The sequence below is a fragment of the Callithrix jacchus genome, chromosome 7, assembly GCF_049354715.1.
Source record: "Callithrix jacchus isolate 240 chromosome 7, calJac240_pri, whole genome shotgun sequence".
NCBI classification, from domain to species: domain Eukaryota; kingdom Metazoa; phylum Chordata; class Mammalia; order Primates; family Cebidae; genus Callithrix; species Callithrix jacchus.
The window spans coordinates 24628953-24653117 of record NC_133508.1 but is presented as its reverse complement, the minus strand read 5'-3'; the positions used below and the strand labels follow the sequence as shown (position 1 = coordinate 24653117).

General features: G+C 40.8%; 1 protein-coding gene across 1 annotated transcript in view; it reads right to left on the bottom strand.

Annotated features, from left to right (window-relative positions):
* Positions 1–24165, bottom strand: part of KIAA1217 (KIAA1217 ortholog) — an 820488-nt gene that overhangs the window by 299279 nt on the left and 497044 nt on the right. The gene's annotated exons all lie outside the window — the stretch shown is intronic.

Sequence of the window (24165 nt, the reverse complement as noted above, 5' to 3'; positions counted from 1 at the left end):
CCGCTCGTGTTGCCTGAAGAATCAACTGTCTAGGCTGGTCTCAACCTTGGTTTCTGTATTTATAGGTATCTCTCTGCAGGTTTTTTTTTTTTTTTGGAAGAGCAATATTTGAAATAATTTGTGTAAAAGTTTCTGACATAGAGTAAATAATAATACTTGTGGGGATTCTAAGGCTTACTTGCAGTGATTTGAGTACATACGGGAAATATTTTTATTGTATTGCCTTGGCATGCACAAAGACATTTCAGATTTGGATGTATATGTCTTAAAAAGCCAGTGGTCTTTTATATCTGCAGGAAGAAAATGTTGTATTTACCCTGTAATACAGGAAACTTGGCCCATTTTTCTAATGACATAGAAAAGGCTCAATTAGGCTTCAACAGGACCTAGCACCACCCCAAGGCTGCAGTAATTATATTCTCTTTAATAAAAATTGCATAAATTAGAGCTTTCTCTTGATTTGCCCAGTACAGCCTCAATTCTACCCTCTTTCCTCTAAGTAGAGTTGTTTCTTATTATTTTTCAGGTTAACCAACTAATGTCAGACATATGTTTCTTCACCAAACACCGCATTAGGAGACATTTATTTTACATTTGTTTCCTTTTGCAAATATTCAGCTAGTTGCAGAACTGAGCTATTTTATACATCCAGGGAACACATAAGGTTTCAAGAGTAGCTTTTGAGAAGGCGAAGGGAAGAAAAGTCTAACTACAGTGAAGATAGGTATTGATTTGTGCTAAGAGAAGGTATACATCAGACCCGCTCCATTTGTGGTTTTAATACAGTCTGTGCATCTGAATTAAATAGGAGTTAGAGTTTGAAATAATGTCTAAAGCTTTCTTCAGTGATTTGGGAGTGTAAAAAGTGGTGTTTCTTTTTTTTTTTTTTCCAAAAGATATGCCTCTGGCAGTATGCCTCCTATTCTTGCCTTGGTATGTATGTGTGTGTGTGTGTGTGTGTGTGTGTGTGTATTATATACACACACACACACATATATATACACACATATATATACACACACATATACACACACGTACACGCACACATGTACACACACACATACACACATACATACACACATACGCAGGCACAAATGTACACACACATGTACACACACATGTGCACACACATATATATACACACACATATATACACACACATATATGCACACATATATATGCACACACATATATATGCACACACATATATGCACACACATATATACACATATATACACACATATATACACACATATATATACACACATATATACACACACACATATATATACATATACATATATGTATATAAAAGCTCTCATAATCTTTTCAAATCTAAATAGTGTGTACATTAAAACAGTTTTTTTTTTTTTTCATTTAGGAAACTGAATCACAGCTATACAATTACAAACAATATGAAAACCTAAACACCTTTTATCCAAAGTGAACCATCAGCAAATTAGAAAGAGGTAAGGTTTAGGTATAAAGGACATTTTTGTATAAAGTGAATGTTTTATACAATGAGTCAAAAGATGCCCTGACCTACAATGAATTTACTTCTTTTGTTGATAATTCCAGGCAACTTAAAACTATTTAAACCAAACACTTGGTGCTTAGGACCCAAAATAGCATTTGTTTAGAAAGGTGAGGTCCTGGCTGGGTGCGGTGGCTTATGCCTGTAACCCCAGCATGTTGGGAGGTTGAGGTGGATGGATCACGAGGTCAGGAGTTCCAGACCAGCCTGGCCAAGATGATGAAACCCAATCTCTACTAAAAACACAAAAATTATCCAGGTGTGGTGGCAGGTACCTGTAATCCCAGCTATTCAGGAGCCTGAGGCAGAGAACTGCTTGAACCCGAGAGGCAGAGGTTGCAGTGAGCCGAGATCATGCCATTGCACTGCAGCCTAGGCAAGAGAGACTCCGTCCCAAAAATAAAAAGTAAAAAAAAAAAAAAAGAAGGGTGAGGTCCTATCTAGGATTCCTCTTGCCTAGGGAAGACGCCGCTGGAAATGAGATGACTAATGCCCCCCAGAACTGACGGCTCCTATAAAGGAGAAGGAAGAAGAAAACTGCTTCCTTCTTCAAGGGTAAACCACATCAACGCACAAATGCATTCCTGCGTGGGTGAGTGAGCTGAAGGGACCACCTCAGCCTATGTAGAAACTGCTGGCCTCCCTTGAAAGGAACACAGGCCACATTCCAGGGCAACCACATCGGCTTTAAACTAATTTTTAAATGTTAAAGTATTATATGCATATAATGAAAATATAAGTGGTAGCGAGGTACAAACGTTAAGAATAAGTTTCCGTCCTCACTAGCCTTCTAGTCTCTCCCTCTGATTTATTAAACATCATTCTAGAAATTTTTAATGTCTAGACAAGTACACAGAAAATACACATGGCTTTTTATACAAACAGGATTCACCCTTTTAAAAACAAATGGTAGGCTGAGTGCAGTAGCTCACACCCCTAATTCCAACACTTGGGGAGGCCGAGGCGAGAGGATTGCTTAAAACCAGGAGTTTGAGACCATCCTGGGCAACACAGTGAGACCCCATCTCTATAAAGAAATTTGAAAAATTAAAACAAAAATAAAATAATACCTGGGCAATGAAATAATCTGTACAACAAACCCCCATGACACAAGTTTACCTGTGTAACAAACCCTGCACATATAACTTTGAACTTAAAATAAAAGTTAAAAAAGTTTCACAATGAAAGGGGCATTTGAAAAAGAAAAAGAAAAAAAAGAAAGTAAGGGTCAGAGAGGCTATGAGACTAAGCCAAATGCCATACTTTGGTTAAATAAGCATGATCATGCATTTAATGAATAATACATGGGGTATGTGTGTGTGTGTGTGTGTGTGTGTGTGTGTGTGTTTGGGTGTTGCTCTGTCACCTAGTCTGGAGTGCAGTGGTGTGATTTCTGTTCACTGCAGCCTCTGCCTTCTGGATTCAAGCGATTCTCCTGCCTCAGCCTCCTAAGTAGCTGGAATTACAGATGTGCACCACCATGTGCAGTTATTTTTTGTATTTTTAGTAGAGATGGGTTTCACCATGTTGGCCAGGCCAGTCTCGTACTCCTGGCCTCAAGTGACCCACCCACCTCAGCTTCCAAGGCAGGATTACAGACATGTAATCTGGGTTTACAGATGTGAGGCACCAACTCCAGCATAAGTTTTAAATAGTTATATGTTCGCGGTTAACAGTTTAAAAAAGCAAGAACCAAAATAATCACCAGTAATTGTTAAAAAATAATATAAATGAGATCGTCCTAACTATACTGCTCTGCAGCTTGTTTAGTAAATACAACTTGGTTATGTGTCCCTACCCACATGCCAAGTATATTTCACACACTGGCATCGCTGTAGTGAGTACTATCTGAATGTACCACAATATCCCCTGCAACATTCATATTGACAGAATCAACTAAGTGTTTTTGAGAAAAAAAAAATGGGTAATACCTTTCAAAACTAGCAATCCAATTTGAGGTCTAGAAATTTGTCCTTCAGATGCATTGCCACATGCACAGATACAGAGATGGTCACTGCAGGACTGTTCACAACAGGGAGAGAGAAGAAGCAATCTAAACAGCAATTAAAAGGGGTCAAGTTCATCTACGATGGGGCCACTTTATAATGGCTCTGAAGAGAGAATAGTTTTAAATCAGAGTCTGTGTTCTTCTGACCGTCATAAACACACACACACTCTACAAGGGAGAAACTGAAAGCTGGCCTTTGGGAGGCGCTTAGCTGGAGCTGCTTTCTTCAGTAGTCTTAAAACTTATCATGAAAAAGGATACAAATAATAATACAGTTAAAGATGAAGGGAGTCCATGCAGCCCTTCTCTGTGCAACATTCAAAGAGACAATAAAAAACAAAATGGCCCCTTCAAAACACAGGCCAAAGGATGGCTGCAGCACACCGATCGGCCTTACCCACCAATGACTGCTATGAAAATGAGATCTGGCCCGGTGCAGTGGTCGACACCTTTAATCTAAGCTTTTGGGGAGGCTAAAGTGGGAGAACCGCTGGAGCCCAGGAGTTTGAGACTACCCTGGGCAACAAAGTGAGACCCTGACTCTATTGAAAAATAAAAAAAAATAAAAAAATTGCTGATGTGGTGATATACACCTGTGGTCCCAGTTACTTGGGAGGCTCAGGCAGGAGGACTGCTTGAGGTTGAGGCTGCAGTGGGCCATGATTGCACCACTGCACTCCAGCCTGAGTGATAAGAGAGACCCTGTCTCAAAAAAGAAAGATAGAGAGAGAGAGAGAGAGAGAGAGAGAGAGAGTCAGGGAGGGAGGCAGGGAGGGAGGGAGGGAGGGAGGGAAGGAAGGAAGAAAGGAAGGAAGGAAGGAAGAGAAGGAAAGAAGGAAAGAAGGGGGGAGGAAGAGAGTGAGGGAGGGAAGGAAGGAAAGAAGGAAGGAGGAAGGGAGGGGGAAGCGCTTGAACCTGGAAGGTGGAGGTTGCAGTGAGCCAAGATCACCCCACTGCACTCTAGCCTGGGTGACAGAGTGAGACAAACAAAAACAAAAAAAGAGAATAAAGAAGAAAAGAGGGGAGCCCAATCAACGCCCAAGGATGAAAATGCCCTTCCTGTTCTACCTGCTGATCCCTTCCGCGGCCAGACGTCTGAAGAGAAAAAGCAAAGCAAGGTTATCTGGGATGACACCATTTTTCAGGATGACGTCCTCTGAAACCAAGAGATTTTAGAAACTACACCTTCAAAACTGGGTTGCTTCTGATCAAGCCAAATCAATAAATAGCGATGAAAAGGGCCTCAGCTGTAAAGAGCTTCTAGAATTCCCTCCCACCCAGGAGAACTGTCGGCTCTCCCCAGGAGGCAGCTGAGAAGAACTTCTAGTCACATCTTCTGAACTGGGAGATTCCAGTGGCTTTCTTTCTGAAGAAATCATTACTGTGAAAATGCCAAACATGTCATTAAAAGAGAATAATATAATACTTAAAGATAACTAATTCCTTTGCCAAGAGGTGTTGGAAGTTCAGATGTTTCATTTTGTTTGGAATAGGACCAGAACTTCATATGCTCAAGTAATGAAGGCAGGATCCGAATCGAGGCAGTGGCCTTCTTCAGGCACTGCCGGCGGCCTCCGTGATTTAACAAGCCTTTGCTAAAACCCACTAGGTGCAAAGCTCTGCTCAATGCAATCAATACTTATTGATAAAAGATAATCACTGAACACTATAACAATTACATGTAATAAAAAGCCTCACTGGCCTTCTAAAACAGGATCTATCTATCTATCTATCTATCTACACACACACACACATATAGATTCATTCATATGTATTCATATATACAAATATTCTACACATTCACAGGGGCATGTGTGTGGAAATATATATATATATATATATATTCCTGTATATATGTGAATAGTCTACTCATCCATTAAAAATAAAATAAAATGTATCTTTTGTAGCAACACGGTTGGAGCTGGAGGCCATTATCCTAAATGAACTAGCTCAGAAAAAAAAAACACAAATACTCCATATTCTCACTTATTAAGTGGGGGTTAAACAAGTGTTATATATGAACATAAAGATGGAAATAACAGACCCTTGGGAACTCCAAAAGAAGGGAGGATGGGAAGAGGGTTGAAAAATTACCTATGGGGTACGATGCTCACTATTTGAATAATGGGTAACTAGGAGCCCAATCCCTAGCAGTCGGCAGTATACCCTGTAACAAACATGCACATGTACCCCCTAAATCTAAAGTTAAATAAAATACAATTTAGGAAAAACTTCATCAGTGACTCAAAACCTATTTGGAATTTTGGTACCATGTTTGAGTTCACAACTCTTTTCTAGCCTAAAATTGCAGCTTTGTGATTCATATTTGGAACCAAAACTTTGAATGAAATAAATATTTGCTTCCAAATGCAACAGTAAAAAAAATGTCAAGTGGGACCTAATTAAACTGAAGAGCTTCTGCGCACCAGAAGAAACTATCAACAGAGCAAACAACCTACAGAATGGGAGGAAACATTCACGGAGAATGCATCCAACAAAGGTCTAATATCCAGAATCTGTAAGGACCTTAAATCAACAACCAAAAAACAACCCCATTAAAAAGTGGACAGAAGACATAAACAGACGCTTCTGAAAAGAAGACACAAGAAGCCAGCAAACATGAAAAGAAAACTCAACATCAGTGATCATCAGAGATACACAAATCAAAACCACAATGAGATACCATCTCACGCCAGTCAGAATGGCTATTATTAAAAAGTCAAAAAATAACATGCTGGGGAGGCTGTGGAGAAAAGGTTGTGCTTATACGTTGTTGGGGAGTAAAATTAGTTCCGCCACCGTGGAAAGCAGTGTGGCAATTTCTCAAAGAACTTAAAACAGAACTACCATGTGACTCAGTGATGCCATTATCGGGTATATACCCAAAGGAATAAGACACACGCAGTTATACGTTCACTACCGTGCTATCCACAAAGACATGGAATCAACCTAGGTGCCCATCAGTGGTGGCCTGGATAAAGAAAATGAGGCACATAAACACCACGGGATTCTATAAAGCCATGAAAAAGAATGAAATCATTTCTTTTGCAGCAACATGGATGGAGCTGAAGACCATGTTCTCACTAAGTGAGAACATGTGGCATTTGGTTTTCTTTGTCTACATTAATTTGCCTATGAAATTAGGGGCTAAACATGGAGCATGCATGGATGGAAACATGGGAACAATATACACTGGGGTCTACTACAGTGGGGATGGAGTGGGTGCGTGGGTTGAAAAACTATCTATTGGGTACTATGCTCATTATCTGGGTCCAGTATACCCCTACAACAATCCTGTACATGTACCTCCTATATCTAAAAACAAGAGCAGAAATTTAAAATAAATAACTAAATATTTGCTTTTCTCCTTATAGATCTGCCCTTGGGATATGATAACCCAGCCTTTTCCCAGTGTCCCCAGATAGTGCTTGGAATGAGAGTCCTCAATGCAGCCTAACTCATGGGACCATAGACATCATCTGTCACAGAATGAGTTCAGCCTCAGCAGCTCAGATGCCAAAACCCCTCTAGAATCCTCCTGGATGAAATACTCAATACTGTACTAAGAGCCTTCTCCCAGGGGTATGGAAGCTGAATAGTCTGACATGGAAAAATTGGAAAAGTTGTTAGGAAAACCCTGGAACGAAGAGAATATTTTCCCTGGCTAGAAACACTGCGGCTAAAAATAGCACAATGAAAAACATATTTGTCTCTTACTTACAATGGATGTAGAATATAATTATGGGCTGTGTTTCTGTCTGGGCTAGAGGCAAGGGAGGTGCCAATGTCTAGAATACAGAAGGAATAAAGGACAGTGTCTTCAACTCCTAGGTTCCCTCTGCACCCTGTAGCGACCACAGCCCCTTGGTCACTTGGGTTCTCACTCAGAAAATACCTGTAATATTAAACTCTGACTCTAATTGTATGGCCAAGAAAAATTTCAGGCAGGTAAACTATAAAATTTTAAGTCTGTGCAGTACTTGAGCTCCTATCAGTAGGTACCAGTAAAAAAGGAAATTAATATCACTTCTAGAGCCTGTCTAGAAAAAAGTGGCAAAAGCATAATTAATGTAAAAATATAAATATCTGGCTCCTTTGACACACTGAACATTTTGTATTTTAATTAATTTACAGAATAATTGCTACTGCTGGGAGTTATTTCAATAACACAGTCTTTTTTTTTATGCCTCCTAAAGTGAGAAAAAGTGCAGGCAGTACAGGACAGTTGATCATGCTGTATTTTCCAGTATCTCTCTGAGCCACAGTTTCTTCATCTGTAAAGTGGAAATAATAAAGATTGCTAGCCGAGGCCGGGCGCAGTGGCTCACGCCTGTAATCCCAGCACTTTGGGAGGCCAAGGTGGGTGGATCACTTGATCCCAGGAGTTTGAGACCAGCCTGGGCATCATGGTGAAACCCCATCTCTACCAAAAGTATAAAAATTTAGCCAGGCATGGTGGCATGTGCCAGTGGTCGGGAGGCTGAGGTAGGAGGATTGCTTGAGCTGGGGAGGCGGAGGTTGCAGTGAGCTAAGATTGTGCCACTGCACTTCAGCCTAGGTGACAGAGACCCTGTCTCAAAAAAAAAAGACTGCTATTCTTACTTGACTTCTAGCCATTACTTGTAATGATAAGAGGAAGTAAAGAATATAAAAATACTTTTTTTTTTTGAGACAGTTTCGCTCCTGTTGCCCAAACTGGAGTTCGAGATGGAGTTTCACTCATGTTGCCCAGGCTGGAGTGCAATGGCGTGATCTTGGTTCACTGCAACCTCCGCGTCCTGGGTTCAAGAGATTCTCCTGCCTCAGCCTCCTGAGTAGCTGGGATTACAATCATGCTCCACCATGCCTGGCTAATTTTATATTTTTAGTAGAGATGGGGTTTCTCCATGTTGGTCAGGCTGGTGGTCGAACTCCCAACCTCAGGTGATCCTCCTGCCTCGGCCTCCCAAAGTGCTTGGATTACAGGCATGAGCCACCTGTCTAAAAACACTTCATAAACATCCAATGCCATTTCAATGGTAAGTGAAAACAATCCCTAACATTTAGAACATGAATGCTGAGAACTGTGCTACTGTGTTTTATAACTTAATCCTCACAACACAGCTGCTGGCATCCCATTTTATGGACATGATGACTGAGGCCTAAGGACATGAATTTACTTTCCCCAGGTATTTATACAGCCGCTAAGTGGTGAAGCCGGAACTCAAGGTTCAGGCCTTCTGATGCTGGAGACATAGTTCTTTGTCATTCACTGTTTTGCAATAACTGTGGTAACAATTTAATATGAATGTGAGCTCTGGCATTAATCCACATTATCTAACTGCAAAATTTCAGGAGGTCTCATTCTCACACGAGGCAGTTTTTAAAACATTTTGAAAGCCTGTCCACTTGCTCCTAAGGAGTTTTACTTTCAAAAGTCCAAATTCCCATTTCACAGGTATCTTTCAGTGATTCTGAACTCTGTGCTTTAACCTCATGCACCGCCAGGCACTATGTGGAAGAAACAATAAGCTTTCTTTGTGTTCTTTTTAAGCTTGGTAGACCTAACTACTCACAGGGCAACTGATACCTCTGAACTAACCCCTTTCAGCTAACCCGCAGATCCACAGCCACATCCAATGATTGCTATCACCTCCAAATGGCTGGCAAGACTGTTTACTTAGCCTCACTAGCAGCTGAAGCAAACAAAAAAAATCCCCCGTACTCCCAAGTGACCAGGATTTTCTTTTAAACCATGCTTCAGAAACTACCTTTATCACCCACACCCCACCTTCCCCCAAGAAGTCTTTATCTGCCTTCTTGGAATTTAGAAGTCAGGCTTCCCTAAAACCTAAAAACTGTAATGTCTCTAACAGGATTTTTTGTATTGTTTTTTCTGGTCTCGGAAAAATGCCTCGGTGAGAAAAGCATACAGATACATACTTTTAAAAAGTGCAATGTTCATAAACCTGATTCAACGACTATTTCTGCAGTATTCCATGGATTTTATTTTTGGCATTTTCACAGTGTGAAAATACAAAAGTCTCAATTTCAGGTCTGTCTTAAGAGTAAAACACACACACACACACACACACACACACACAACATCTGGGAATAAATAACAAATACATAGAGCATCTCAATTTTCAGATTGTCCATCTAACCCTTATCTGCAGCATTTTTATAGCAGTATTCACAGGGCACAATCAGCAGAATGCACAATGCATCACTTGTTTTCAGCTCTATTCAAAAATCTCAGTTCATTCAATATAAAAAAAAAAAAGCCCCTAAAAACAGCCTTTAAGCACGAACATTGCTATGGGAAAGCTGGGCTTATTGATTCAGTTCTTCCTGCCAAGAGAACAATGCCAAGAAACAGAGCGAAATGTTTCCAAGTAATTTTTGGCAAAAACTTGGAAGAAGAAAACCCCACATATTTACCTGTACCCAGAGCTCCACAGGTGAAGCGGCAGTTAAAGCAGAAAAATCAAATTCTTCTGGAAGTTTTTGTCTCCAATAGACTCCAGGGTCTTCCTTCCGAGCTGTCAGGTAAAACCCCCTTCCATGTCTGTGCTGTTTTCTTTTGCAGTTTTTCCCAGTGAAACTCTCGTCATTTGCATAAAACCTACTTGTAGCCTATAGGACTTTTTGAGTAGCTACTTGTTAAATCGGCTGTCTTGACATGCTCTTTCAAGCATGACATCATAAATCTCCATGGAAACCCTAACCCCACCTGCCGACATGCCAACATTACCTGTCAGGCCGAGACTTAAACAATCGTCTGAAATTGTTCATTAATGAAACCTTTTTAGGGACTTTGGATCTCTGCACAGTGTAATTTGTGCTGTTGGCAGAAACCTAGCCGGGAACGGCGGCTTCATTTTCAAAGCCTGAGCTGTTTTGCAGAAAACAATGATCAAAATTATAGGCATTCGTTAATCTGCCCCTCCCTGTCTAACAATGCACTTAATTGGTGGAAGAAAAACCTACAGCAGCCATGTGTATCTCTCTCTGCAGGATAAAGTTACCTTGAAAACTCAGGTCTTGAAAAACCTTCAACTGATACTTCTAAGGCTTTTCCACTCTGCACTCCACCAGCCCCCTTCCTAGTTTTTACCAGCAAAACTTGCAAAACAGGTTCCCTGCCAGAGTGTGTATGTGTGTGTGTGCATTTCTCCTTGGCTTCTATGGCTGCAGAGGTGGTAGGAAAACGTGTGGAGAATTTTTTAACTCTTTCCTAACATATCCACTTATTTTGCATGTCTATCCTAGTGTATGTAACTTACCAGAATTACACTGAAATCTATTCTCGGCTTTGGGAAATGGCTTAGGCTCTAAGATACTCAGTATCTGAGTATAGCTGTCTTTCTTCTCACCTCCTAATTCACTGCAGACACATTTCTCACTCCCCAAGTCTAAGACTGCTGACCGCCAGGCACCAGAAAATTTGAATAGGACTCAGTTCAAACCCATAGGAGTTTATCATAATGTTATCAAGTCTCTGTCATATGCCACAGTACGAAGTTCTTCCCTGGGACTGAGCAGGGAGTTGAATGAAGTTACACACTCAGAATGAGCTGAGAAGCACTTTAAGGCAGGCTCGAGGAAGATGGGACACTGCAGAGTTTTGGAAAGAGCAGTAGCTGAATGGGCAGTCTTCTGTAACTTGCCACAGATCCCACTGCAAACTGCAACAAGTTCAGTGCATCCGTCTTCAAAGGTCATAGGGCAAACATTAACCTTTACATCTTGCTGGGTGCAGCAGGTATTTACAGAAAGAGCAATCATAGGTTAAAAAAAAAAAAACCTCAGAATAACTCTTTGCATAGTAGGGAATTGTAAATGCTTTGGATCCTCTCCTCGAATGATTCTGCAAGCTTTGCATTGCCATAGTTTAGTCAACAGATGGGACGTTACCTTTGAAGGGAACCAAGAACTACCCTGCTTTAATATTGCAGCCAGAGTTGGAGCACTACTCAGGGACAAGACTACTGTCAGAGATTCAATTAATGCCTCTGTGAGATAAAAATGCATTCAGATGAAGCCCGTGCTTGGGCTTTACCCAGTGGGGCACAAACACAACGTGAAACAAACAAAATCCAGGTATAACCAGATCTAGGCTTGATTCAGTCAAATTTGAAGATGGGATGGAGGCACTATTCAATTACAGTTATCCCTCAAAATTCCATTAGAGAGAAGAGCAGTGCAAGTGGATTCAGCAGTCAGAGTGGTTGTAAATTATGCCAGATCTTCCCTTTGGGTTATTTAGGAAATTACAGTATCTCAGCTTTTGCTTATTGAATTCAGGCTTGGAAAAGAAAGAAGAGTCACATTGTAAAGGCAAATGGAGATAGTCACAGAAATAATTCTAATGGAAAAGTAACTCCATGAACAGTTTCATCAGTGGGCAGGCAGAGGTAAACACAAGAAAAGAACTGATAACCAGCAATGCCATTATTATGATGACACAGAGGTACTGAACAACTTAGAGCTGGGAAACTGTCCGGCAATACAGATCTCAGCAATAAGGACAACACGTGAGGGCTGCGCAGAAATGCCAAGACCTGATTAGAAGTGACGCCAGTCCAGTGATGATTTTTCCTACCAGCCCCAAATGAGAAAAATACCTCGCTAAGCCTTAATGACATTGTGATTTGCCTGATGGCAACCTTAGGATCACGTTAATCAAGTCAGAGCTCAATAAATGAATGTAGATGAGTTATTTTTATTTCTAAATTTAGCAACACCATAGGTACCTATGATTGACTTGGAGAGCAAATAAGATTCTCTGTCTTGAATTCACTTCAACAAACCTGTTTTATAGCAGAGGTATAAAAAGGGTCAGGAGCAGTGGCTCACGCCTGTAATCCTAGCACTTTGGGAAGCTGAGATGGGAGAATCATTTGAGCCCAAAAGTTCGAGATCAGCCTGGGTAAAATAGCAATACCCCAACTCTACAAACAATGCAAAAATTAGCCTGGCATGCTGTTGTGTGCCTCTAGTCCCAGCTACCCAGATGGCTGAGGTGGGAGGCATGCCTAAGACCAGAAGTTTGAGGCTACAGTGAGCCATGTTTGCACTACTGCATTTATGACTTGAATTTTTGTTTCTTAAGAAATATGAGCCAGGTGCGGTGGTTCACACCTGTAATCCCGGCACTTTGCCAGGCCGAAGCGAGTGGATCACCTGAAGTCAGGAGTTCAAAACCAGTCTGACCAATATGGTGAAACCCCCCTCTCTACTAAATACCAAAAAAATTAGCTGGGCGTGGTGGCACGTGCCTGTAATCCCAGCTACTTGAGAGGCTGAGGAAGGAAAATTGCTTGAACCTGGGAGGCGTAGGTTCCAGTGAGCCAAAATTGCGCCACTGCACTCCAGCCTGCTCAACAAGAGCAAAACTCTGTCTCAAAAAAACAAAACAAAACAAAAAAAGGAAGAAAAGAAACATGAATTGGAAGTTGTCAGGTAGAAGAGGAATACTTACTTTGAAGAGAAATACCAAATTTTTTTATTATTCAAAAAACCAACTGCTATCTCATTGAAGCTTCACAGCAATAGTATAATGTAAGAACACTCATTATTCCCATTTTACAAATGGGAATATTGAGCCTTAGAGAGGTTAGGTAATTTCAGTAAGTTTACCAGGCTACTAAGTGTTGGAGTAGAGATTTGAACTCAGGCTGACCCAAGATTTAAACCCAAAACACCTGTGCTTAACTACCAGGCACTGATACTCCTGGTTTAACAAAATTGCTTATAATTGGGATACGAAGATCCTAAGTAAATGAAACCAAGCTGAAAGGATTTATTTAGCAGATGAGTCTGAAAGTGCATACTGGATTGTAAAGGGTCAACGCAGACCTTCTGCAGATCCTCCGGGATACCAGGTTAACAGATGGTACTGGGGTCTGCGGTAGTTCAGACAGAAACATCAGCACACCAGCCGCCTTGGAGAAGGAATAAGTATTTAGCTGCAGGCTGTTTTTAGTCCCAGTAGGACTGCACAGAACAGAGTTAATGCATTGCAACTCAGGCCTTAGCTCTCAAAACCCTAGGGCAAACAGATCTTTAGGACGTAGATAAAGCTAATGAAATAGCGACTCTTAAGAAGTATCTGCAATCTGAAACTGTCAAACATGACAAAGATAGAAAAACCCAGATATACATTTTTTAAGTCAAGACCACACTGTAAGTTCCACAGAAAGATAAGAATGCTTGGATCCTTTAATGAAACAATAGCTCCCAACTGTGGTAATTCTCTAATGCTAAGCCGCATCTTTGGCTCTGCGTTTGATTGTAGTTGTTACCTGTTTTTAAAAGTTACCCATTCACATTTTGGCAACTGTTGCTATGGTGCAGAGGAGGATGGTTAATTTCATGTTTCAACTTGTCCCAGTTATGGTGCCCAGTTGTTGGGTCAAACACAAGTCTAGGTGTTGCTGTAAAGGTATTTTTAAGGTGTGATTAGCATTTAAATCAGTAGACTTTGAGGAAGGCAGACTGCCCACCATAATGTGAGTAGACCTCGTTTAACCAGCTGAAGACCTTAAGAGCAAAGACTGAGGTCCCCCAAAGAAAAAGGAATTCTGCTACTGGTTCTGATATTCTGAAGAACTGTGACTAATACAGCTGATACCTCCAACACGTATTGTCTAGTCTTGTTTTCTGGCATAGAGTCCAGTCCGATTCTATCTCCAACTGTTTCACAGTCATTTTCACTTGGAGTAACCACTGTCATTTCAGATACAGCTTGTCAAGCCCTAAACTAAAGCAATTGTTTAGTATTTACATAGCATGAGACATATTTAAGAGAGAAGAAGAAGAGACATACAGTACTTGCTGTCAAATTAAGATGGAGAAATAAAGTCCATCAGTTGTTATACTAAATGTTAATGGACAGACTTTCCCATTAAAAAATGGTTAATGAATTTGGCTAAAAAAGAAAACCCAAGTTATTTATATGTAGTTTCTTTTTCTTTCTTTCTTTCCTCTTTTTTTTTGAAACAGAGTCTTGCTCTGTCACCCAGGCTGGAGTGCAGTGGCATAATCTCGGCTCACTGCAACCTCTGCCTCCTGGGTTCAAGCAATTCTCCTGCCTCAGCCTCTGAGTAGCTGTAATTACAGGCATGTGCCACCACACCCAGCTAATTTTTGTATTTTTAGTAGAGACAGGGTTTCACCATGTTGGCCAGGCTGATCTCAAACTCCTGGCCCCAGGTGATCCACCCGCCTCAGTCTCCCAAAGTGCTGAGATTGCAGGCGTGAGGCACTGTGCCCAGCCAATATGTGTGTAGTTTCTAATAAACATCCTCATTACAGTTTGAGTATCTGTTATCCAAAATGCTTGGAATAACAGATTTCAGGTTTCAGATTTGTTTGGATTTTAGAATATTCGCATTATATAGCTAGAGTTGAGCATCCCTAATCCCAAAATCCAAAATCCAAGATGCTTCCATGAGCACCACCTTTGAAAGTCATTTTGGTGCTCAAAAAGTTTCAGATTTGGAGACATTTCATTTTGGATTTTCAGTTTAGGGATACTCAACCTGTATTAATACAGAAATGTTTAAAATAAGACATACCTGACAGATGCAAACAAATGTAAATTGAGAGTGATAATATTTAAAAAAAGAACGTTAACAGACACCAAACAGAATGAAGAGGTCATCTGATAATGCTAAAGACATAATTTCTAAGGAAGGTAGGCTCATCGTAACTAAGAACCTGTGAAGCAGAAATTCTTAGGAATGCAGGGAGATCAAGATAGAAGTACAATTAAATGGGAGACTTCATTATACTTTGCTTAGACGTGAACAACCTTAAAGACTGAGAAGAAATGAATCAACAAACCCAACATATATATGTGTATATGTATATGCGTAGAATACAGAATAAATAACTGTCCAGGAATATCCATGCAATTCTTATGAACACTGATTGTGTGTTTTATTCTAAGAAAAACTTTTTAAACTAGTCTTTAAGCGAAATTTAAAAGTAAGAATTTTACAGACTGCATTCTCTGATCACATCTAACAAAATTATAAATGAGTAATGATAGCCTCAACTACTTGGAAATTAAATATTCCTGGGTAACCCCACACTCAGATCAGACCCAAAAGTTTGTACTCTTTCCACTAAAGAGACATCTCTTTGACAGTGCATGCTATGGTTTAGATATTTGTCCCCTCCAAATCTCATGTTGAAATTTAAGCCCAAGGTTGAAGGGACATAATGGGAGGTGTTTGAGTTATGGTGGCTGGTGGATCCCTCATGAATGGCATGAATGCTCTCCCTTGGAGGTGAGTGAGTTCCCACTTTATTAGTTCCCCTGAGAACTGGCTGTTAAAAGAGCACAGTACCTCCTCAACAGTCTTGCATCCTCTCATACAATGTGATCTCTGCAAACCCAGGCTCCCCTTTTGGTCATGAGTGGAAGCCTTCTGAGGCCCTCACCAAATGCCGATGCCCAATCTTGAACTTTCCAACCCTCAGAATCATAAGCCAAATAAACCTTTCTTCTTTATAAATCACCCAGCCTTGGGTATTTTTAACAGCAACATAAGTGGACTAACAGAGGGCAGAGGTTGGGTTCGGTATTTTTTATTGTTCTTTATTTTATTGAGACAGGGTCTTGCTCTGTCACCCAGGCTGAGGTTGGTGGAATGGTCATGATTCACTGCAGCCTTGACTTCCCAGGCTCAAATGATCCTCCCATCCATTTCAGTCTCCTAAGTATCTAGGACCATAGGTGTATACCACTATGCCTGGCTAATTTACATATATGTGTTTTTTTGTAGAGACAAGATTTTGCCATGTTGCCCAGGCTGGTCTCGAACTCCTGAGCTCAAGCAATCCACCTGTCTTGGCCTCCTAAAGTGCTGGGATTACAGGGAGGAGCCACGATGCCCGGCCTTCTACTTTTATAGAATGCTCAATGTCAACCTCAAAATGTATATCCATAATAAATAAGCATTCGAATGAATTAATCCAAGAACATACCTGCAGGAAGAATGAATAAATGGCAAAGACTCAAGTTTGATAAGAAAAGATAGGAAGGACAATTTGAAAATTTGCAATACGAGTTCTCCATCTTTGCACTGGACTTAATCACACTGATCTGTTTTAGATCCCTCAACACTGAAAATTTCCAACTAATTTTGCAGCAATTTCCTCTAGCTTTTGCTGATTACCACTTCCCAGGTATCTCCTGACACTGCCTAGCTAGACTTCGGTTCTTGCCTTTCCATACTTCCCCACCTACCCCCGGGCACTCCTTAGTGGGTTTTCTAGTTGAATCATGTTTTGATTTCTTGTAGAGCTTTTCTTAATATAGCACTGTTCTCAAGATATGTTCTCTTGCTCTTCCACATCACTAATTAAAATGAAAGCTAATGCTGAGGTTGGTGGCACCCAATTAAACATGGATCAAAAGTGATGTGTTATGAATGATCCCTATTTAGGATGCTCTTTTTCTGCATCCTGGGTGATTAATGTCAACTGTAAATCAATTTTGCAAAGAAAACGGCAACCCCTGAATTTAGTCTTTTCAATTATTCAGTCTCTGCTGTAAGATGTCCTACTGTGTAATGGTCCAAATCTTCTGAGACGTACTTCAATGACCTTTGAGTCACAATTCAAAATATCAGTCCTTGGCCAGGTGCAGTGACTCATGCCTGTAATCCTAACACTTTGGGAGGCCAGGGCAGGTGAATTCACTTGAAGTCAGGAGTTTGAGACCAACCTGGCCAACATGGTGAATGAAACTCCATCTCTACTAAAAATACAAAAATTAGCCAGGCATGGTGGCATGTGCCTGTAGTCCCAGCTACTCGGAAAGCTGAGGCAGAGGAATCACTTAAACCCTGGAGGCGGAGGTTGCAGTGAGCTGAGATCGCACCACTGCACTCTAGCCTGAGTGACAGAGTGAGATGCCATCTCAAAAATGAATACATAAATAAAAAGTAAAATATAAATCAGTCCTCCAGGAATCACATTCAGGCTAGCTCCTTCATCTCATCCCTTGAGGAACATCATCTGTCTTAGATATTAGGCTCTTGTTTCTGTTCATGTTTTAAAAAATTTGGTTTTTCATTACACCCAAATTTAAATGACGATTGTCTCTGGTCACTGACTGACCACATCCTGATTTTCCTTAGACACATCTAAGATTATCTGGAATTTCTCTGAGGACAAGAGTTTTTTTTTTTTTTTTTTTTGAGAAGAAGTCTTACTCTGTCGCCTAAACTGGAGTGCAGTGGCATGATCTTGGCTCACTGCAACCTCTGCATACTTGGTTCAAACAATTCTCCTGCTTCAGCCTTCCAAGTAGCTGAAACTATAGGCGCATACCACCATGCCCTGCTAATTTTTGTATTTTTAGTAGAGAAGGGGTTTCACCATGTTGGCCAGGCTGGTCTTGAACTCCTGACCTTGTGATCTGCCCACCTCGGCCTCCCAAAGTGCTAGGATTACAGGCCACCACGCCCAGTCAAGAGATGTTTTTATACTGATTCAATCTTGTCATATTCTTTGCTCACAGGCCTCCAGTATTCCATTAAACACACACTCATGCATGCAATAGTATAAATTCTCCAGATAGGACTTGTGATTCTGTTATGAACGCCATACTTCTTTCATGTGCAGTGGGTGCTCTGAAAATGTTTAACATCTTCTCAATTTTCACTTGCTGCATACTCACCACTATATATACAACTGCTTCTTTATTTTTCTTTCTTTCTTTATGAAACCGAGTCTCACTGTTACCCAGGCTGGAGTGCAGAGGCACATCACTGCTCAGCTCACTGCAGCCTTGACCTCCCGGGCTTGGATGATCCTCCCAACTCAGCCTCCTGAGTAGCTGGGACTACAGGCATGTACACCACTGCTTCTTTAGTGCCAAAATCCTTTTCTTCTTCGAATTGTTAAAGGCAGATCCAATCAGGACGCTGGCACTTCCTCCATTCTAGGATGAGCACTAAATCTCACTCACACCTACTGACACTAGGCAGACTGGACTCCAGTCTAGTCCTTCTTTCCCTTAGCATTTCAGACATCTTTCTGTTCCATCCTCCATCAGAGAGTTGGTCTCACCAAAAGTCAAGAGCAAGGCCCCACAGAAAGATAATTGGATTTAAATACGGGTGCTGCCACTTACTGGCTGGGTCCCCTCGGACAAGCCCAAACTGCTTTGTGCCTCTGTTTTCCATTCTGTTAACTACAGTTAATAGTAGTGACTACCCCATGCCTGTAATCCCAGCACTTTGGGAGGCCAAGGTGGGTGGATCACTTGAGGCCAGGAGTTCAAGACCAGCCCGGGCAATATGGTGAAACCTCGTCTCTACTAAAAATGCAAAAGTTATCCAGGCATGGCTCAGACACCTGCAATCCCAGCTACTTGGGAGGCCGAGGCAGGAGAATTGCTTGAACCCAGGAGGCGGAGACTGCAGTGAACCAAGATCGCGCCACTGGACTCCAGCCTGGATGGCAGCGCAAAACTTCGACTCCAAAAAAAACAAAAAAACACAAAACAGATAGTAGTGCCTACTCCACAGAGTTGTAGAGGGATAACTATACTGCAGATTCGGCATCCCTAATCTGAAAATTCAAAATCTGAACAGCTCCAAAATCTGAGACTTTGAGTAGCACCATGACACTCAAAGGTCATGTTCATTGGAGCATTTCGGATTTCAGATTTTCAAATTAGAGATATTCAACCAGTAAGTCTATAATTCAGATATTTCAAGATCCACCCCCAAAATTTGAAATCTGAAGTATGTCTGGTCCTGGGCATTTCATATAAAGGATACTCAACCTGTAATATGTGTAAAGAGAAACAGCACTGCGATTTTAGCTGATGGCAATAATATATTCTCCTTATGGTCGTTTCCACTTTTTCACCATTATTAATAGTTGTTGAAAAAATAGTGCTAAAAAAATACTACGCATGTTACCGGCTTTCTCTGTGTTCTCGATAGTTTGGGTAAGGGTGTTTCTTCCCTCTTCCTATTGTGGCTTATTTATTTGTTTTTATTTACATATGTTTTTGGGGAATAGGTGGAATTTGATTACATGAGTAAGTTCTTTAGTAGTGATTTGTGAGATTTTGGTGCTATTATCTGCTCTGCACACAGTATATTAGATTTCTTAATTGTTAAAAAAAAATATGTCCTTTTTCCCCAAAAGTTTAGGTAAGAAACTGCTCTGAGGCCGGGTGCTGTGGTTCATGCCTGTAATCCCGACACTTTGGGAGGCTGAGGCAGGCGGATCACGAGATCAGTGTTCGAGACCAGCCTGGCCAACGTGGTGAAACCTTGTCTCTACCACAAAAATTAGCTAGGCGTGGTGGTGTGAGACTGTAATGCTAGCTACTCGGGAGGCTAAGGCAGGAGAATCGCTTGAACCCGGGAGGTGGAAGTTGCAGTGAGCCAAGACAGTGCCATTACATTCCAGCCTAGGTGACAGTGAGAGACTCCCTCTCAAAAAAACAAATTAATTAAAAAAATAAATAAACTTCTCTGTAAACTCATATTCAGTTCACACAAGTGACTAGCTGCTGCTACTAAATATGGCTATTCTCCCAACATTTCACCATTGGATTAGAGTAAGTTAATAGCTCCAAAGAGGAAGTTCTTAGCTACGTCTAGTTCCTTCACTACAGTTTCTAAACTTTTTACTTATCTATTTATTTATTTACAAAACATGCCTCATTTTTCAAAAGCTACCTTTCTATAGCATTAGCCTTTTATCCAGACCTTCACCATGGCTGAAGGCCGCCATTTACTGAACAGTGTTTAGTATTCAAGTATCTTTAGTTTCAATTAGCCTAACTTTTCACCCTTTGCTGGCAGGTACCTTCATAAATATAGATACACATATGTAAATTTTGAATAGACAGATATAGATCAGAGCCAAGACAAATATGACAGATGAATATCTAATGAATTTGGAGTTTTTCACACATAACAGAGGGTAATACGTTTATTCCCTGAGATCTACAGCCTGCAGCATAATCCATGGTGGAGTTCTGCTATGATACAATGAAATTCATCAAAAATAAGTCACAAAGACATAGATGCATTACTTATAGATAGAAATATCTGTTGTTATGTTTATATTCTGTATAAACGCCAGTGACGTCATTGTACAGATAAAGTGCTAGGCATAACAAAATTGATAATCAATTACATTAGGAGAGCTGAGGAAAGAAACTAAGGCAGGAGGATTTTAGTCTTAAGCTAGATTCCACAGCCAAAACCTGAATACAACAAACATCCCAGTAGGTACTAGAACCATGAAGTGCAGTGGCATATGCCACTTCCATGCCAATATATTTAAGAGCATGCATACAGCCCATCAGTTCTGTCTCTTTGTCGTGGTGACCTGGAATCCATGTGTTGAGATGTCGTGATCTCAAAAGGGAAGTAGCCAGAATTCCTAAGTCATTGTGAGAATAAGCTTTGCATGTGTGAGACATAAAATGTTTCTGTGTCATACCAGAATATACCACCAATATTAATAAATCACAGGGTATATTTGTTAAGTAGCATAATCTCTTAGGTTAGTGCAAAAGTAATGGCAAAAACCACAGTTACTTTTGCACTAACTTCATAGACTATCCTGATGAGTACATCATCTTGAAGACATACTTCTGTTTGCAGCTTTCTTATGATAACTTGTATTTGATCTGTTGCTGTTGTTGTTTTGAGAAGGGGTCTCGTTTTGCTGCCCAGGGTGAAGTGCGGTGGTGCAATCATGGCTCACTGCAGCCTCTACCTCCAGTGCTCAATTGATCCTCTCACCTTAGCCCCCCAACAGGCATGTGTCATCATGCCCGTCTAACTTTTCGCATTTTTGGTAGAGTAGGGGCTTTCTCATGTTGCCCAGGCTGGTCTCAAACTCCTATAATCCAGTGATCCTTCCACCTGAGCCTCCCTAGGTGTTGGGATTACAGGTGTGAGACACCTTGCCTGGTCTCCAGAGCAGTTTCTATACAAACACATTGAAAGGAGAGGATGGTTGAGGAGGGAACCCTAAGAAGGCCCAAGGGGCACTGAGACAGTAACAAAGCCCTGGTCTGATGGGAGAAGCCAGAAAAAAATGACCTCCTGACCTCACTCACCCTATTTCATCATATGTTGCTCATTTTCTTATCTCCTTATTTTTGCTTTCTGTAATGTTCATGTTAAAGAATAATCCCAGTCAGGTGCAGAGGCTCACACCTGTAATCCCAGCACTTTGGGAGGCTGAGGCAGGCAGATCACCAAGGTCAGGAGTTCGAGACCAGCCTGACCAACATGGTGTAACCCCATCTCTACTAAAAGTACAAAAAATTAGCTGGGCATGGTGACAGTCCTCTGTAATCCCATATACTTGGGAGGCTGAGGTGGGAGAATTGCTGGAACCCAGGAGGTAGAGGTCGCAGTGAGCCAGGATCATGCCATTGCACTCCAGCCTGGGTTACAGAGTGAGACTCTGTCTACAAAAAAAAGAGAGAGAGAGAGAAAAGAATAATATCTTTACATCTCTCTTACTCTTTGCTGGACATGTCAGATTTTTAGGTTAAACTGTATTACTAATCTCTCTTACAGTCTGACCACATTAGATAAAAGAATCCACATAGACTAACTGACACCACAAGGTAGATTCTACATACCAAGTAAGTTAAGTAGAAATTCTGTGAGTAACTGAGAATAAAAATTGAAAAATTAACTTCAGAATGGTTTCTGAGACTAGGAGTGGAAAGTTGGTCTCTGCAGGTGAGAAGCCATCAGACAGCTATTTATTACTGAAGACATAAAAAAAAACCATTTCCAAATTGTGCAGTTACACTGTGATCACAACTGTGAGGGACTGCTGGACTACACAGCTTTCTGAACTCAGAGCTATTGGAAAGAAGCAACTTTCTTTCTATATAAAATACACAGAGGAATCTATTCTCTATGGTTATTTAATATGCCCTGGAATGGAGTAAGATTTGCCTTTTTAAAGAAATGGCCATGGAAGTCATGTCTATGGTTCTATTGCTTGACCCAACGTGATATACACAAGGTCAAAAAAACTTTGGAAAAATTAGAGGGAGAAGAAAACCTTGAAAAAAATCAAGATCCATAGGTGCATAATGAATGAAAAGACCATAAAGTGGAAATTCTTTTTTTTTTTTCTTTTTTCTGTAGACCTCCTCTGAGGACAGGAAATTCTGGCCCTGATTCTAATGTCGGCTTCTTGACTTGGAGAAAATTACTTAGCCATTGTTAACTTCTTAAGAAATCTTGCCTGTAATCCCAGCACTTTGGGAGGCTGAGGCGGGTGGATCACAAGGTCAAGAGATCGAGACCATCCTCGTCAACATGGTGAAACCCTGTCTCTACTAAAAGTGCAAAAAATTAGCTGGGCGTGGTGGCGCGTGCCTGTAATCCCAGTTACTCAGGAGGCTGAGGCAGAATTGCCTGAACCCGGGAGGCGGAGGTTGCAGTGAGCCGAGATCATGCTATTGCACTCCAGCCTGGGTAACAAGAGCGAAAACTCCGTCTCAAAAAAAAAAAAAAAAAAAAGTAAGAAATCTCTTTTTTCTGACTGCTCAAATCGCAATTAATCATTTAATGCTGTGACTCTCTACCCCTGTATCTATATCACCTATCACATTCTCTTAGAAATAGTGCTCTATTAGAAATATTGTATAGGGTATTATTAGAAAGTCTAATACTCAATACTGTATTTAGCATTAGAAATAGTGGCTCATTCCTTCATGCAACAAATATTTTTGATCTAGCCTAATGTAGGTTGTGTATTCCCTTAAATGCTGAGTTTACAGAGGCAAAAGAGGAGATGGTAGTAAGACAAGGTTCCTACCTCCAGAAGCTTATTGTAGGTGAGAATAAGAAATGTAAAAAAAAAAAAAAATGTGATGCAACCTAATTAGATGCTACAATGTAAATACTGCAGTAAATACCGGAAGATGTTATGACCATCTCAGAAGGCGTGAGGTCTGGGCTGGATCTCAAAAGACTACTCTTTATATGTGAATGCCTATTTCTTTTACTGAATTGGACACAGGGTTAAGTCTAATGTTTTGCATTCTTCATAATACCTTTACCATGGGAGGTGCCAAATAAATATAAATGGGATGAATAAATGAAAGAAATATGAATACTAACCTCTGGATGAAAGAAAAATCCCAGTTTCAGATATATAATAAAGTTCTTCTTTAATCAATGGAAAAGATTAACCTCTTCAGCTACTCAAATATTTGTTAATAAAAAAGTCAAAGGAGGCCAGGTGTGGTGGCTTACGCCGGTCATCCCAGCACTTTGGGAGGCTGAGGTGAGAGGATCACTTGAGGCCAGGAGTTGGAGACCACCCTGGGCATCACAGCAAGACCTTTCCCCTTACAAATAATTTTAAAAATTGGCAGAATTGGTGACGTTTGCCTGTAGTTGCTACTCAGGAGGTTGAGGTGAGAGGCCCATTTGAGCCCAGGAGTTCAAGGCTGCAGTGAGCTGCCATCATGCCACTGCATTTCAACTGGGTGAGAGAGCGAGATCTGGTCTCAAAAAATAAAAAAGTCAAATGATTTTAAATACTAATTATAAAATAAGAGCCTCTGAGACTCTTCTTTGGGACTCTATAAACCAGAATATTATCATGC